At 36.4% G+C, this 14,005-nt stretch overlaps 1 protein-coding gene across 43 annotated transcripts in view; it reads right to left on the bottom strand.

Moving 5' to 3' along the window:
* MAP2 (microtubule associated protein 2) overlaps window positions 1–14,005 on the bottom strand; it is a 282,928-nt gene that overhangs the window by 131,473 nt on the left and 137,450 nt on the right. For 10 of the 43 annotated variants that reach the window (XM_019838574.3, XM_019838590.3, XM_019838592.3 and 7 more), the window contains exons 1-2: window positions 8,743–9,046; window positions 8,384–8,451 (exon numbers count right to left, since the gene is read on the bottom strand). The gene's annotated coding sequence lies outside the window, so the exon portion shown is untranslated. Of the gene's footprint in view, window positions 1–8,383; window positions 8,455–8,525; window positions 8,640–8,742; window positions 9,048–9,075; window positions 9,194–14,005 lie in introns of those variants that run through there. The other 33 variants (XM_019838591.3, XM_045034416.1, XM_045034417.1 and 30 more) reach the window with 13 other exon arrangements.

The raw sequence follows: 14,005 nt of genomic DNA, 5'->3' as shown, positions 1-14,005 counted from the left end.
GCTACTTCCTCACTGGTTGTATTATTTCAATAATTTTAAAAACCAAAGTCTATGTCTTGGACCTTTTTGTGAACATATCATAAGAAACAACTAAAAATGCATGTACACATTACACTATATATTACATTTATTATTGCCCTTTGACCTATTGGACTATCCACCCATCTTGTAGAGGAAAAGTCTGACCAGTTATGTGACTTACTCAGTACTATGAGTTCATGTATCATTTTAAAATCTTTTCAATGTTACATGTCATATTTCCTCAACTACCAACATAATCTTAAAAGTCAATCATTTTAGGGATTTCTGTCCCCTCTACTTAAAGCAGGCTAATTATTCTTTTTTAAGATTCTAGAATATCACAAATTTACCTGCAGCTATGCTCAAAATCATGCTAATTAGCTGCTCTTAGGCACTGAGAGAATCCTTAATGCCTACATGTATCTTATTCTGTATATATAACCATGAAATCTTACCATGAGAAAATCCTACAGTAAGCAAGAAAATACTTTTAAGGAAAAGAAGGTATCAACATTATTCACACTGGAAATAAAACATAAGATCTTCCTGAAAAGAAACATCATCTCTTAAGTTCCTATTCATTGTAAAGAAATATATTTTGGTTGTAAGTGTTAAATAGAGTAGCTTTGTTTTAACAATTACCAGATGTGGACCAATATACATCTGGTGCCTTAAATAGTCATAATCCAAAGTCATTAACACCAGGAGAGAATCTGAAGAAAGGTTAATTCAAACCATCTGTGGCAGACCTAAATGGAATCCACAAAAAAAGAGGATTGATTCATTTTTTTTTTTTTTGAGAGAGAAAAGGAGAATTTTTTAGGAAGACCAGAGATTATCCTGTGCTACTCTGAGACTCTTAACTGTTGAATAAAATTGCAAAAAGGCAGAGGTATGGTATTCAAATTCTGGGTATTTTACCAATTCCAGTTTGTCTATGCAAAGACCAGTGATGTCCACTATAGGAAGACTAGTTACACACACACACACACACACGCACACACGCACACACGCACACACGCACACACGCACGCACATACACTCATGCCCAACACTCATTTTCGTAGCTTCATCTTGACTTATGCATCAAGGACGTTTCTGAGCAGACAACATAATGAATGCAAAAATGCCCATGACATGGCTTTGCTCCTCAGATACCTCTCCTAAGTGTTTTCCTTGAAGAGATATCAATTTAAGTTGACTTCTCTTCATATGAAAACTAGCATTTCACTGGAATTTTTAATTCAAAGTTTCTAATGGCACTGCTCACATCTACTTGCTTGTTAAAGTAAACACCAAATGTCAAAATTACAGTGACAAAGACCACAGATCTGGTCACAGTATGGCCTAGAGATGGGAGCAACCATTTAAACAAAGGATAAATGCTAATAAGTGTGAGGACATCACAAATGTTTAATATGCACTTAAGGTGTTTCTATGTGATTTCTTGTTTTCTTAGATATTTTATTGCTGCAAAGGGTAGTGTGGAAGGAACCAAACAGGCAAATGTTCACAAGTTCCTGAAGCTATAGAGGACGACTAAGAGACTCATGGTGGAGGCAGAAAGATAACATCCCTCAAGAGTCTGTCAAGGCTTCTTGTGAACACTTAGCCTCTTTGAACACTCTAATCATCTGCAAAAAAACACATCCTTTCTCCAGAGGAATGCAGGTTGCTGCCACCAACCAAAACATTCCACCAAAGATAAATGATTTTGTTGGAAAAAATGCATTCCTTAAATCAGAGACTATTCTCCATACCCTGTAGTCCCCTGTGGCTTTAAGTAGAGTCCCCCAAGGTTTGTATTGGGATGTGGTTGGCAAGAAGATGAGATGTGGACATCCAGGAGCTTTGCCACTAAGCACAGAGGGGCATGAGGTATGTCAAGTGCTAGGGGACCAGAGAATTTATCGGGCTGGTGCTGTGGTGAACATCCAGGCAGAGAGGACGTGAGAAGTTCAAAGAAATCATGAAACAGGGAAACAGAACTGGAGTTAAGAAACTGGCACAGTGTTATATGGAAACACATCCTTGAACCTGAGCCATAAGAATTCATTATATGGCACAAGAAACATTGAGCATAGGGCAGAAAGATTGAAATGCCAGTAGCTCATTGTGGTTTGTTTAGTGGATCTTTCATAAAACAACTGGCTGGAATTGAAAGAGTCAGAAACCAAGAGAGACAATTCTCTCTTACCACCAAAGAGATGGGGAAGTATGCAGTGCTGCCACACTAAAAGAAGGGCTCACATTTGACTTGTTCATAACAACTGCTCCAGTTATTTCTAACTTTTCTTGCCTGGACATTCACCTCCTAACCTCTTGCCAATCCACGCATGGTACACAGTCCAGCAGCATCAACATTACTCAGGAGCTTGTTAAAACGTAGGCTCTCAGGTCCCTCCTCAGACCTAATGATTCCAAATCTGCATTTTAATGGGATTCCTCTCTGCTTTAAAGTTTGAGGAGCTGATCTCCCTGGGTCTACTCTTACCACCTTATCATCCATTCTCTGCATAACTGCGTGAATAATCTTTTAATTTTACTTGTACATCCACTGATTATTTCCCCCCTCTAGAAATAAAGTTCCATTAGGGCAGGAAAAGGGCATGGTATTGGTGTTCAATAAATGTTCAATGAATGATTAAAAGTGGATCTTCCTCTAGTCTGAAGTGAATTCTAGGGGATATGTAGGGCCCCCAATATCTTTTCTTTACCACTAGAAAAGTCCCACTCTCTTTTCTCTTGCTTTTATTAGGGACCATGAATTTTGTTTACCAAGCCTAAATCCTTGTCTATGCTTTTTATCTCCTTTATCTCAGGACCTTTTCTATAATTTTGTCCTTCTTCTGCTTACATATACACCCTCCCTCTCTCTATGTGCCCTCCCTTCGGCTTAGGACTTACCAGGTTACTAGGAGTAAAGTCACACTGAAGTCACTGTCCTCCTTGCCTTATGTATTTTCTCTTCTCTTGCCTTTGAGTTCTGGACCTCTTGAACATGTTTTCTTATTACTTTCATATCCTTATGTACTCATTCACTCCTCAAGAACAATTTGACTGGTCTGGAGTCATACCCAGATTCACAACTAGTCCTGACACTTGTGCAACTCTCACAGTCTCTGCTCCTCCACTTACGTGGACAGAACAGAATCTAAAGTCACTGTGATGATTAAAGTGCCTGTCACAGAGGCTGGCACATGGCAGGCATTAATGTCATTCTAGATTCCCGTTGTTGGAACAAAAGTGAGGCTAATTTTGACCGATCAAATAATATTTGACCAGAAGTTTCACAACACAAAATACATTGATGCTTTTGTTATAGAAACATCCCTTGGAAATAATTTGAAATACCATGTGAGAGTAAAATACAATTCCATTGCAGCATTAGGATGGTAGTGAAAGGTTGGGAAACACGGGGGAATAAACATATCCAATGTCTTCATGATAGAATATTACACAGGTGGCAAAATATTGTAAGAGATGCTTAAGTACTCTGAGCAAAAAAAAAAAAAAGGCAGAATTCAAGTTGTATTGTTCTGATCCCAGTTACATAAATTTAAACACAATAGATGAAAGGAAGAAAGTTAAACAGAATATTAACCACAGGCTCTGGATAGTGTAATTATGGATGGCTATTACTTCCTTCCTTTACACTCTTCCAAATTTTACAAGTTTTATAAAACATGGGTTTATTGTTTTTATAACAGAAAACATTACTGAAATAAATAATATATGCAACAGACTTTTACCTATTGTCATTCTTCAGCTTTTTGGCATAATTTGAGTGTTAGCCTTGTTTTCTATTACTTCACCTGTCCTTTTTTTTTTTTTTTTAATATTTCTTCCTTTAACTTTGTCGATTCCTGTTACTTAGTCTACCACCTAAATGTCGGTGCTATCAAGAATGTTCTCTCGGGTCCTCTTCTCTCCTCTCCTGATAATGTCACCCATGTCCTGTCTCCCCAGTTTCTGTTCTCAGTGTTGGCCCTACGTGATCTGCAAACTACCAGATCAGTCTACCTGCATATCCAGCCCGTCGTGGCCTAACCCTGCTCCTTCTCTTTTTATCCCCTCTCTCATTCAGTCAATATTTATTGCCTGTACACTACATACTACACAGTCTGCTAGAGACTAGGATGCAACAGAAATGAAAGAGAGCCTCTTGTTTCAAGCAGCTTTTCATGACTTTTCTCCCTTCCTTTTTCCAGTTACCAAATTCCAACATTAGAGGCAGCACTGGGTCCTTCTGCTTTTCATTCTTCTTACTAATCAAGCAGTTGCTATATTCTGCTTATGAGTTTGAGCTCAGAAACATCTTTCATTTTCATGACCTCTTTTTTATGCCCACTGTGTTGACAGTCGCCTTCTTTGACTATTTCCTGGATTACCGTATTATAGCTTCCAAAGCGATGCCTCCTTCAACATACTTTCACTCACAACTCCATCTCACACAGAGCTATAAATTAAGTCACCTGAAAACACAGTTTAGGTCATAGTGGTCTGCTATTCAAAATACACCCAACAGCTTCTCATCAAATACTGAACGGTTTCCTCAAGTTGGCATTTAGGGTCCCCTTTACAATGTATCGGGTTGACCTGAATGGATTTTTATTTTGTAGTTCAAAAGGGGGTAGAATCGTAGCCATTTCAGATGGCACAATTGAACACTATTTCCATCCACACCTTCTAAGAATCCCCTTCCTCTACCCTACACTCTAGAATATAAATGAGATCAGTCTATACTCCCCACTTGTTCACTTTCTTTGGTTTCTGCGCTAAGTGTTGCCTGTTCTTCCTGGAGCTCCTCCATGCATTCTCTCTCCCTGGAATACTTCTTTTGCTACCACTGAGCCTTGAGGCTACTTCTTTGTTTTATTCTGCTGCACCCCACTGGGCTCCAAAAGTGTTCTATTCTATATATGCTTTTCAAGTAGAGCATCTTAATACACGTTTGTAATTGTTAGTGTCCTCAGCTATTTTTCTGGCTAAGTTGTATATAAGGTTGAAGGTAGTGTCTGCACACTGCATACTGTTGCCAGCTTGTTTGTTTGTTTGTTTATTTTTTTGGTCATTTGAAACTTCTGCCATATTTCAATTAAAAAAAAGCTTTACAAAATATTGCATCAAGTTATGCTATTTAACACTTGGATATCTGGCTTATTTAGTTATGTAGACTATAATTCAGTAATATGTCTTCATCGTAATGACACAGGAATCCTTTATGGATTAATTTATTTTAAGACTTCCTAATTTCTCTCTGACATTCCTCCTTAAAGAATAAAGTTCTTTAGTTTAAATAAAAAATATATATATTAAAAATATAAAATATATCAGAATTTGATTATGTTACATATTTGAAGATTTATTTAGTCCCACCTTATGCATATGAAAACAAGAATCTACAGGCATACTGTTTGAACCTTATTTCAGTATATGTCACGTGCATAAATAAAACATTAAAGCAAATGGCTATGAGCCAAAAAATCTACTAGGAAAAAAAGGTAGTATGTTGTGGTTACTATGAAGGACTTTGGGCCAGACTTGTGTTGGTTGCCCAGTTGGAATCTCTGTTCATCCATCCATAAAATGGAGACCATACCCACCTCCCAGGATTGTGGAGAGAGTTAAAACAAGATAACCTACATTAGGGGCTAAGGGTAATTATCTAGCACATAGTTAATAACAAAAAACCATAGCTTTATTAATAAAAATAAATGACAAGAAAAAATAGCATTCTCTAAAACTATCATGACTCTAGAAGTTTCTCTATACATTAGGAAATGATGTCATACTAGTCCACGGTGAGCAACAAAGCGTTTAAGAAGACTATGACATCATTTCTAGGATTACAGAGGGAAAGAAAGAGACAGAAAGAGAAGGCCTCCTCCCCACTGCTGCAGCAAAATCTTGGCTGAAGACATGAAGAGCAATAAACAACGTCAAGCTTGGGAATAGTATTTAGGAAGCATCCTTAAAACAAAACTCATGCTGCAGTTTGGCACCCTTCCCTTGCTGATGAAAGTGAAAAGGGACATTTTTAAAAATTCTTTCCATCTTAACCTAAAACTGGAAAAATTCTTTTCTATATAACTTGGAGAAATTTCCACACATGGTTTGCCTGATTTTCTACCTGATATTAATTATCTAATTAATTATTCTTATTAATTAGAGACGATATAATGAATGTTTTGAGTAGATGAAAAAAAAAGAAGTACCAAATGTCTGTTTTACAGTGTGTAATCTCATGAAAAACAAGAACAAAAAAGTAACAGAGGAAAAATGCTGATGAAACATTTACTCATCAAATAAGTAAATATTTGTTGAACTCCTACTACGTTCCAGGCACTATTTTATGTGCTGTAGATATCAGTGAAAAAAATCAGTGAAATAATTAACCAATGTCAAGACAAGCTTGATTTGCAAAACCGTGATACAGATCCCTGACTCTCTTCGAGCTCAAAAGTCAAATTTAATTCTGATCTGACGCCATAACAGTCTATTTCAATAAACCCTAGTTGATGACACAAAGTCTGTCAACACACCCCTAGGTATATTTTAAAATGGTCCTAGAAAATGTAGGCACTAAGAGGCTTTAGGTGAGGTAATATGCCACTTTTCCAACACCCAGTTAAATCACAACAGAGCAGATTCGTTCTTATTAACAATATATTGAATACATTTTTTAGTGGTTAAATAGCAACATCATCCTTTTCCAACTCACGTAAATACCCCAATGTTCAAAATTAATATAATGAGTTGCTAAATGATCCTGCAGATTAGGAAACAGATTCTCACATAAAATATACACTATATGGATTTTGTGAGATGGGAAAATACCAAATAGATTTTTTTTGCACCAAAAATGAAATGTATTCACTACTCTGAGTGAAACCTAAAACGAGAGAATAGTCCCAAGGGTTTTACAATATCCAGGAGGAAGAGTTAAGTCCTGTCTGGGGATTCCATACCTGACTCCACTGAGTAATTTCTAAGGGAAAATGCAATATATTTCCTGTATCTCTGTGACTAGTCTATTAGATTTTTGTTCAATATCTGAAATAATGCAGTTTCCTTTTTTTAGAACACACTGATTTATTGTAATGAATTCATTCTCTTGTGCAAAAATATTATGTGATATCGCCTACACTCTGGAAGGGTGGTTACAGTGGCATCTGCCCCTTCCTTCTCTCCCACAATAACTACCCACATTACCAAGGCTCTTAGTAAGTGCTTGTGGAATGAATAAATTAAGGGCCTCATAATACACACTGCAGAGAAAATTAAACGAGGACAATGCATTCATCTCCTTCAACTGGTACAAATATTCACACTCACAGATGTACACTCACATACTTCTGGCATTTCAGGATCTGTCGTTGAACATTAGCTATTTCCCAAGTACATTAAAAAAAAAAAACTAACTTCACTGCATAAAAGATTTCAGACCGATAATCTTGAGAGGAAATACTATGTGAATGCCAAAGAAAGATTTAAGAGATGTTATTGATCTTCTCAGCAAGGCAGAAAATGTCTTCCATTTTTGGAAGGCAATTTTCAAATATAGCTTTTCTTGACATGAGTGTATGTTGAAGTCAAAGGTAATCTTAAGGAATTAAACAAAAGGTAATACCTGTAATTGCCATCTCCAATCAATACACATCGTGATGCTGAATTCGAAAATTAATATTTTTCATGTAAGGCATAAGGCCCAGCCAGGATCAATGGATTCAACTTGATTTCATGGCAAGATGAAGGATTACTTTCTTATGCCAATAAAGCATATGTAAAATCAGTTCTTTTAATAACCAACAACCTCAGCCTTTAAACATGGTGCTAAAGACTGAAGCATCAGTGAAGAAGTTACAATATTTTATTCGCAAAACCTAACAATACTGAGTCATTCCTAAGCTCTTGTCTCTAGCGCTCATTCTACCTGGGAATTTACCAGCGTTTCATTTACCAGTTTAAAAATATCACTTATTAGCAGGATTCCCTCAGTTAAAATTATTACTTTAGTATAGTTCTGTTAAATTAAAATGACTGAATTTTCATTAAGATAGAGAATTTTGGACATTTTTTTTAGTTGCTATCATAATAAAAATCCAAAAATAAGCCAGACATATTGATATTTGTTAACAACTTGCAACACAGGCAAAAGATATAATTCTTTAAACGTCTTATAATCAAAAAAGCCTTGGATAATGGCATTCTCTGCCTGGGGAATGATACATGCTACAGACAATGATCAACGTAGGCTTAAGGATAAAAGATCAACCATAGACAGATTAATTTAAATAAAAACATTCCAAATCTTTCCCGATTTTCCCTCATTTAAACACCCAAACAAAACATGTGGTACCTTTTAATTTTCTGAATGAGTAGTTCCCAATCAATGTTTCTTCGGTTAGAGACAACAAGCTGAAGAATCTACTGAAACAAAACACAAGAAAAAAAAATACATATACAGATTTGTTAACTAAATATTGAAAATTGTAACTCACCAGTAAGCAAATGTATTCTTTATAATCCAGATAATAAATCTATGTCTTGAGATCTGTAGTACAAAAAATGCAGTACTTGAATTTTTAGGAAGCTCAGTAATGAATTTTAAAGCATTTTACTTTGAGATCCCATCAAGCAGCTCCTTTGAAAAATGGATTAAAAATAGAACAAAATAAAATTAAAAAAAAAAAAAAACCAAAAAACCCAAACCATTACCAGTGAATAGGCAGCGATACCACCCAAGTCTAGCCTTTGAGGATTGCTGCAGAATCCTTCTCCCGGAGCATTATCTCTACGGGCTGGCTCTAGCTCTCTAGCTCCAGACAGACGCAGTCTGCAAGCCACCAGCTCCTGTCTGTGTGTGTCGGGGAAAGGGAAGCTGCAAATTAGAAAAAGTCCCCGCAGTGGCGAAAAGGAAAATAAGGCGAGTGGGAGAGGGAGAGAGAGCTCACTAGCCTCAGAATTTTCGAGAATGATGACAAGCCACCCAGCTCCGCCATCATTCACTGACAATAAGATGCAGCCCTGGCTTATGATTTAGCGGTTTACCATAGGGGCTTCTGGTATCAAATGCCTGACAGGCATTTTAATTGCCTCCATCCAAGTGTGTCCCCAGGAGTCGAGTCTATAAGCCTATGAATGTCATCGTCTGGTCTCCTTTGTGTTAATGCCAGACACACACACACACACACACACACACACACACACACACACACACACACTGCTTAAATAGAGAGGCAGTTTCCCGGCATATAGGATTACAAATAAATCTGGCTACACAAACTGGACATGACTAAATGGTAGTTTATGGGAATTTTTATTATCTGCATTAATGACATCAGAGGTTGTTTGATGTTTTGTCATTGGCTGCTAATTGCAATATTTTAAAAACTCAGTATCACATATTGCTTACTTATATTCCAAAATAAATAACTGTGCCCAATAGAAAAATGCATATATGTATTTGTATTTTCAGAGAGGAAATTCAATCCCCTTTTAACTGTGATAATTACACACTTGGCAATTTTTCCTTACAAGAGAGAATACCGCAAAAAAACAAAGAGGACTGGAAAACCAGGGTTGATGTGTGATTTCTGTGGGCAATCTATTTTATTCCGTTTACATACAGAAGCCAAAGGAAGTGGCAAGGAGCTTGAGTACTGGGACTTTACCGTCCCCAAGGGCCAAGGCAGGGAACTGAATCTCTGGCATAATCAGTATCCCCTTTATGTTAGCAACTGAAATGAACAGTTGACTATCCCTGTTTTACGGTGCCCTTTATGTAGGGAGGTTACATGTGGAATAATTCCCTGAATTTATTGCCTGGACAAAAGAGCTGGGGAAAATGTTAATAAATAAATTAATTTTTATAGCACTGTTAGCTTCCTGCACCAGTGAATAGAACAAAATTCGATCTATACCAAAAGGGCTGGCTCTGAAGGAGGTTGCCAGGAGGGAGCATCACCATGGTTACCGGAAACAGAAAGTACTGAGAAAAATAAGGTGATGATAGAGAAAAGAGGAGACTCCAGTGGAGGAAATTTAGAGACCAAGGGATATGCTTCATCCTTTGCCTTCTGGAAAGAACTGTCTCTATCGGTTTTACATTCTATTTTTGACACATTAAGATGAATTTACATCCTCCATTAGCCACCTTTCTTCTCCACTTTTCGATCACTAGCTAATTTTGCTTTCATAAATATTCAAATTACGGTTCTTTTGTATGACATGGTTCCTACTTCTCCTTGCTTCTGTCCATATTCTGGATTCATGGACACCACTCAACCTAGTCCACACCCTTTGTCTCATAGGTGAGGAAGCAGAAGCCCAGGGAATCTGACCAAGGTCACAAAGCAGGCTGGAGATCCAGCAGAAATACCATCCCAGTTTCCTATCTCAGGTGCCCTGCTTTAATTCTTCCAGCAAGTGATTTTCATGCCCTGCTCTGTCCCGTTCTGTTTGCAAGCAAAAGCGATTCCAGAAACATCCTTTGTCTTTGATTTTGTAAGCTTTCCTTTACTTGCTAAAGCAGTGATCTTCCTCTTTAAAATATGTTCCAATAATTCTGAGACGAGTCTTGCTTAATAGCTGTGCTGTACTGTATTGGGGGTCTGAAGAATCTGGGGTAATTATGTCACTGCTTTTCTTTCATTTCCAGCCCGACAACCAGATGAATCCAGCATGATTACCCTTTTGTGAACCTATCTTGTTGAGCCTGAACTTAATCATCATATACTAGGCACTCCATCATCCCCGGCAGGCATTGTTCTTTCTGCAAGCATGAAATCGGGCAAACTCAGCTGTTTTCCCAAGGTTCCCCCTATTTGTGTAGTTTCATGAAGTTACCCAAAATAATGAAACTGGAAAACTGGGAGCCCAAGTTAAAAAAAAAAAAAAAAAAAAAAAAAAAAATTAAGAGATCTTTCACTCAAAAACCACCACTGGGGGGCGCAATATTTGTTAAAATCTTTCTGAGTCAGCAAAAATTGTGATTAGGATTTTGACCTTGCTGTTTTACTGTGTTTATTTCCTTCATAAAATGTTCTTTCAATATTCAGTTCTTATAACTCATTGCTTTTAGGTTAACTCATCCATAGGTAGGATCAGTTTGATTTTTCTGATGTCTGAAATACAGTTGCTGTCATTACTATTGTCCTCTGCCCCCAGTATGTCAACTACAAAATAAAGAAATAACATTTAAAATATGATTACCCTAGTAAAATTACGAGAGAGTTCAGATTTCAGTTAACCTTACATAGTGGTTAGACATCTTCTCCTCCAAAAAGTGTTTCTTAAATATGATCTTTCTGTTAATTGTCTATTTTTCTCTAGTGATTTGGACACTAAAGTTATTTTTTTAAAGAAATGTTTTAATATATTAATTATTGATAATAAATTGTTAACTTCTAAGCACAAAAAAAAGATGCATAAGATTGTCATTTCTTCAAACAGAAATATTTTTTCAGAATCTTATAAAGTATACATAATGGTCCTGGTCAGTCTAAAAAAATAGCACAGCTTCAAAAATATTTAGGACTCTTTAGGAGTCATTTAATAGTTGAGAATATTTGCTTTGTCATTGAGAACGAATTGGTAGATTTTTTTTCTTTTTTTTTTTCTTTTCATTTGTTAGTGGATGGAAGCAACTATTACTTTAGCATGTGCATTGTATACTAAGCACTATATTTGTAATTCTTCTCTTTAATTCTATTCTAAGACCACAAGATGGCAGATAATTGAGAGCCTTTCATGACATTTTATATTTTTTATATTTGTGCTTATGAGCCTAAACTGTATTGCTTTCCTTCCCTTTTTTCTCTTTGACAATATTCTAGACCTTCGCTTAGTACCATTCATCAGTTTAACCAATTTTGATGACATACAGACATATATTTCAAACACTTGATAGGTATGGGGGAAAAACAACATTTCCTTCTCCAAGAACTTCAACTATAGTGGAGAGGACATAAAAGTAAGCAGGAAATTAAGCTAACACTTCATTTTCTACCTTTGATGACACACTTTGTCTCTGCCTGTCTGTTAAAATCTACTTCATCTCAGATCCTGATGGTTAAGAATCTGATTTAACTACATCCCCAAATTCAGTTAGCTTAGCCCTATGGCTCTTCTGGAAGACCCTTAGTTTTACTCCCGGATACAGTGGTCTGTATATTTGTGTATCACTCTTGGAGTTCTTTAGGAATGAATAATGGAGGTATTTCTTCCTTACCTCCTTGAAGCCTTTGCTCACATATCATCTTCCCAGCCAGGGCTTTCCTGACTACTATGATGAAAACTGCAACCATGTCTCCCACAGCCTTCGTCCCTGCTCCTGCTTCCCTTTTTCCACAGCACTTACCACTTTCTATCACACCATAAACCTGTATTTATTATGTTATTATTTACTACCTGCCTCATTCTGCTAGTTCTGTGAGGGAAATCATCTTTACACGTTTGGGATACATGCATCCCACACGTTTGGGACATACGCTGGTGTATCCAAAGCACCCAAAACAGTGGCTGGGAACATAGTAACATTCAATATATATATATATATATATATATATATATATATATATATATATATATTTTTTTTTTTTAATGAGTAAATGTGAAAATCACATTAGCAGATGAATTGAAGCATTTAAGCACAAGAAAATTCTTTGTGTTCTATATTGATTTCCTTGTTCCATATATTCAGTCTTCCTTATGAATATTGTATTTTATTTGTATTATAAATCATTTTTCCCATGGAATCAATATTTTTTGTTATTTCCATTAAAGGATATACATTTATTTAACATAGGGACTTGTCTCCTGCTTTCTTTGAATTCTCCAGTGTTCCTAGCACAGGATTATCAGCTCTTAAATGCTAAGACAGAGATTGTTTGATAAATAATACTTCTATTGGTGTTAAATATGCTAACATTTAATCTTTAGATTATTTAAATAAAATTAGAATAGTTAATAAATCAATACTGCCTTATGGCCAAAATGCTTAGAAATGTCTTTTAATTTTTTAAATGTATTTTTATTATTTTTTAATATGAAATTTTTATATGAAATTGTCAAATTGGTTCCATACAACACCCAGTGCTCATCCCAACAGGTGCCCTCCTCATTGCCCATCACCCACTTTCCCCTCCCCCCTACCCCCCATCAACCCTCAGTTTATTCTCAGTATTTAAGAGTCTCTTAGGTTTGTCTCCTTCCCTCTCTGTAACTTCCCTTCCCCCCTTCTCCCCCCAGAAGACCTTCCCCCCGGTCTTCTGTTGAGTTTCTCAGGATCCACATAAGAGTGAAAACATATGGTATCTGTCTTTCTCTGTATGATTTATTTCACTTAGCCTAACACTCTCCAGTTCCATCCATGTTGCTACAAAAGGCCATATTTCATTCTTTCTCATTGCCAAGTAGCATTCCATTATATATATAAACCACAACTTCTTTATCCTTTCGTCAGTTGATGGACATTTAGGCTCCTTCCATAATTTGGCTATTGTTGAGAGTGCTGCTATAAACATTGGGGTACAAGTGCTCCTATGCATCAGCACTCCTGTATCCCTAGGGTAAATTCCTAGCAGTGCTATTGCTGGGTCATAGGGTAGATCTATTCTTAATTTTTTGAGGAACCTCCACACTGTTTTCCAGAGTGGCTAGTTTTTTTTAATTTAAAAATAATTCAAAGATTTTATTTTTAAGTAATCTCTACATCCAACGTGGGGCTCGGACCCACAAGCCCCAGATCAAGAGTCACATGCCCTACCGACTGAGCCAGTCATGCGTCCTTGAAGTAGCTTTTTATAAATTGACTATAATTACTATACTTGGCACTTAAAAAATTAATAATAGAAATAATAATTATACTTTTACCTTATACTCTGAAATTTGTCATTCTAAATATAAGCAGTTATCTGAGTATCTTACAAGTTATATAACATCCAAATTCACTGTACACTGTTTTGCCTTATTTATCACA

The sequence above is a fragment of the Felis catus genome, chromosome C1 (assembly GCF_018350175.1).
Source record: "Felis catus isolate Fca126 chromosome C1, F.catus_Fca126_mat1.0, whole genome shotgun sequence".
NCBI classification, from domain to species: domain Eukaryota; kingdom Metazoa; phylum Chordata; class Mammalia; order Carnivora; family Felidae; genus Felis; species Felis catus.
This window is presented reverse-complemented; position numbering and strand designations above follow the sequence as displayed.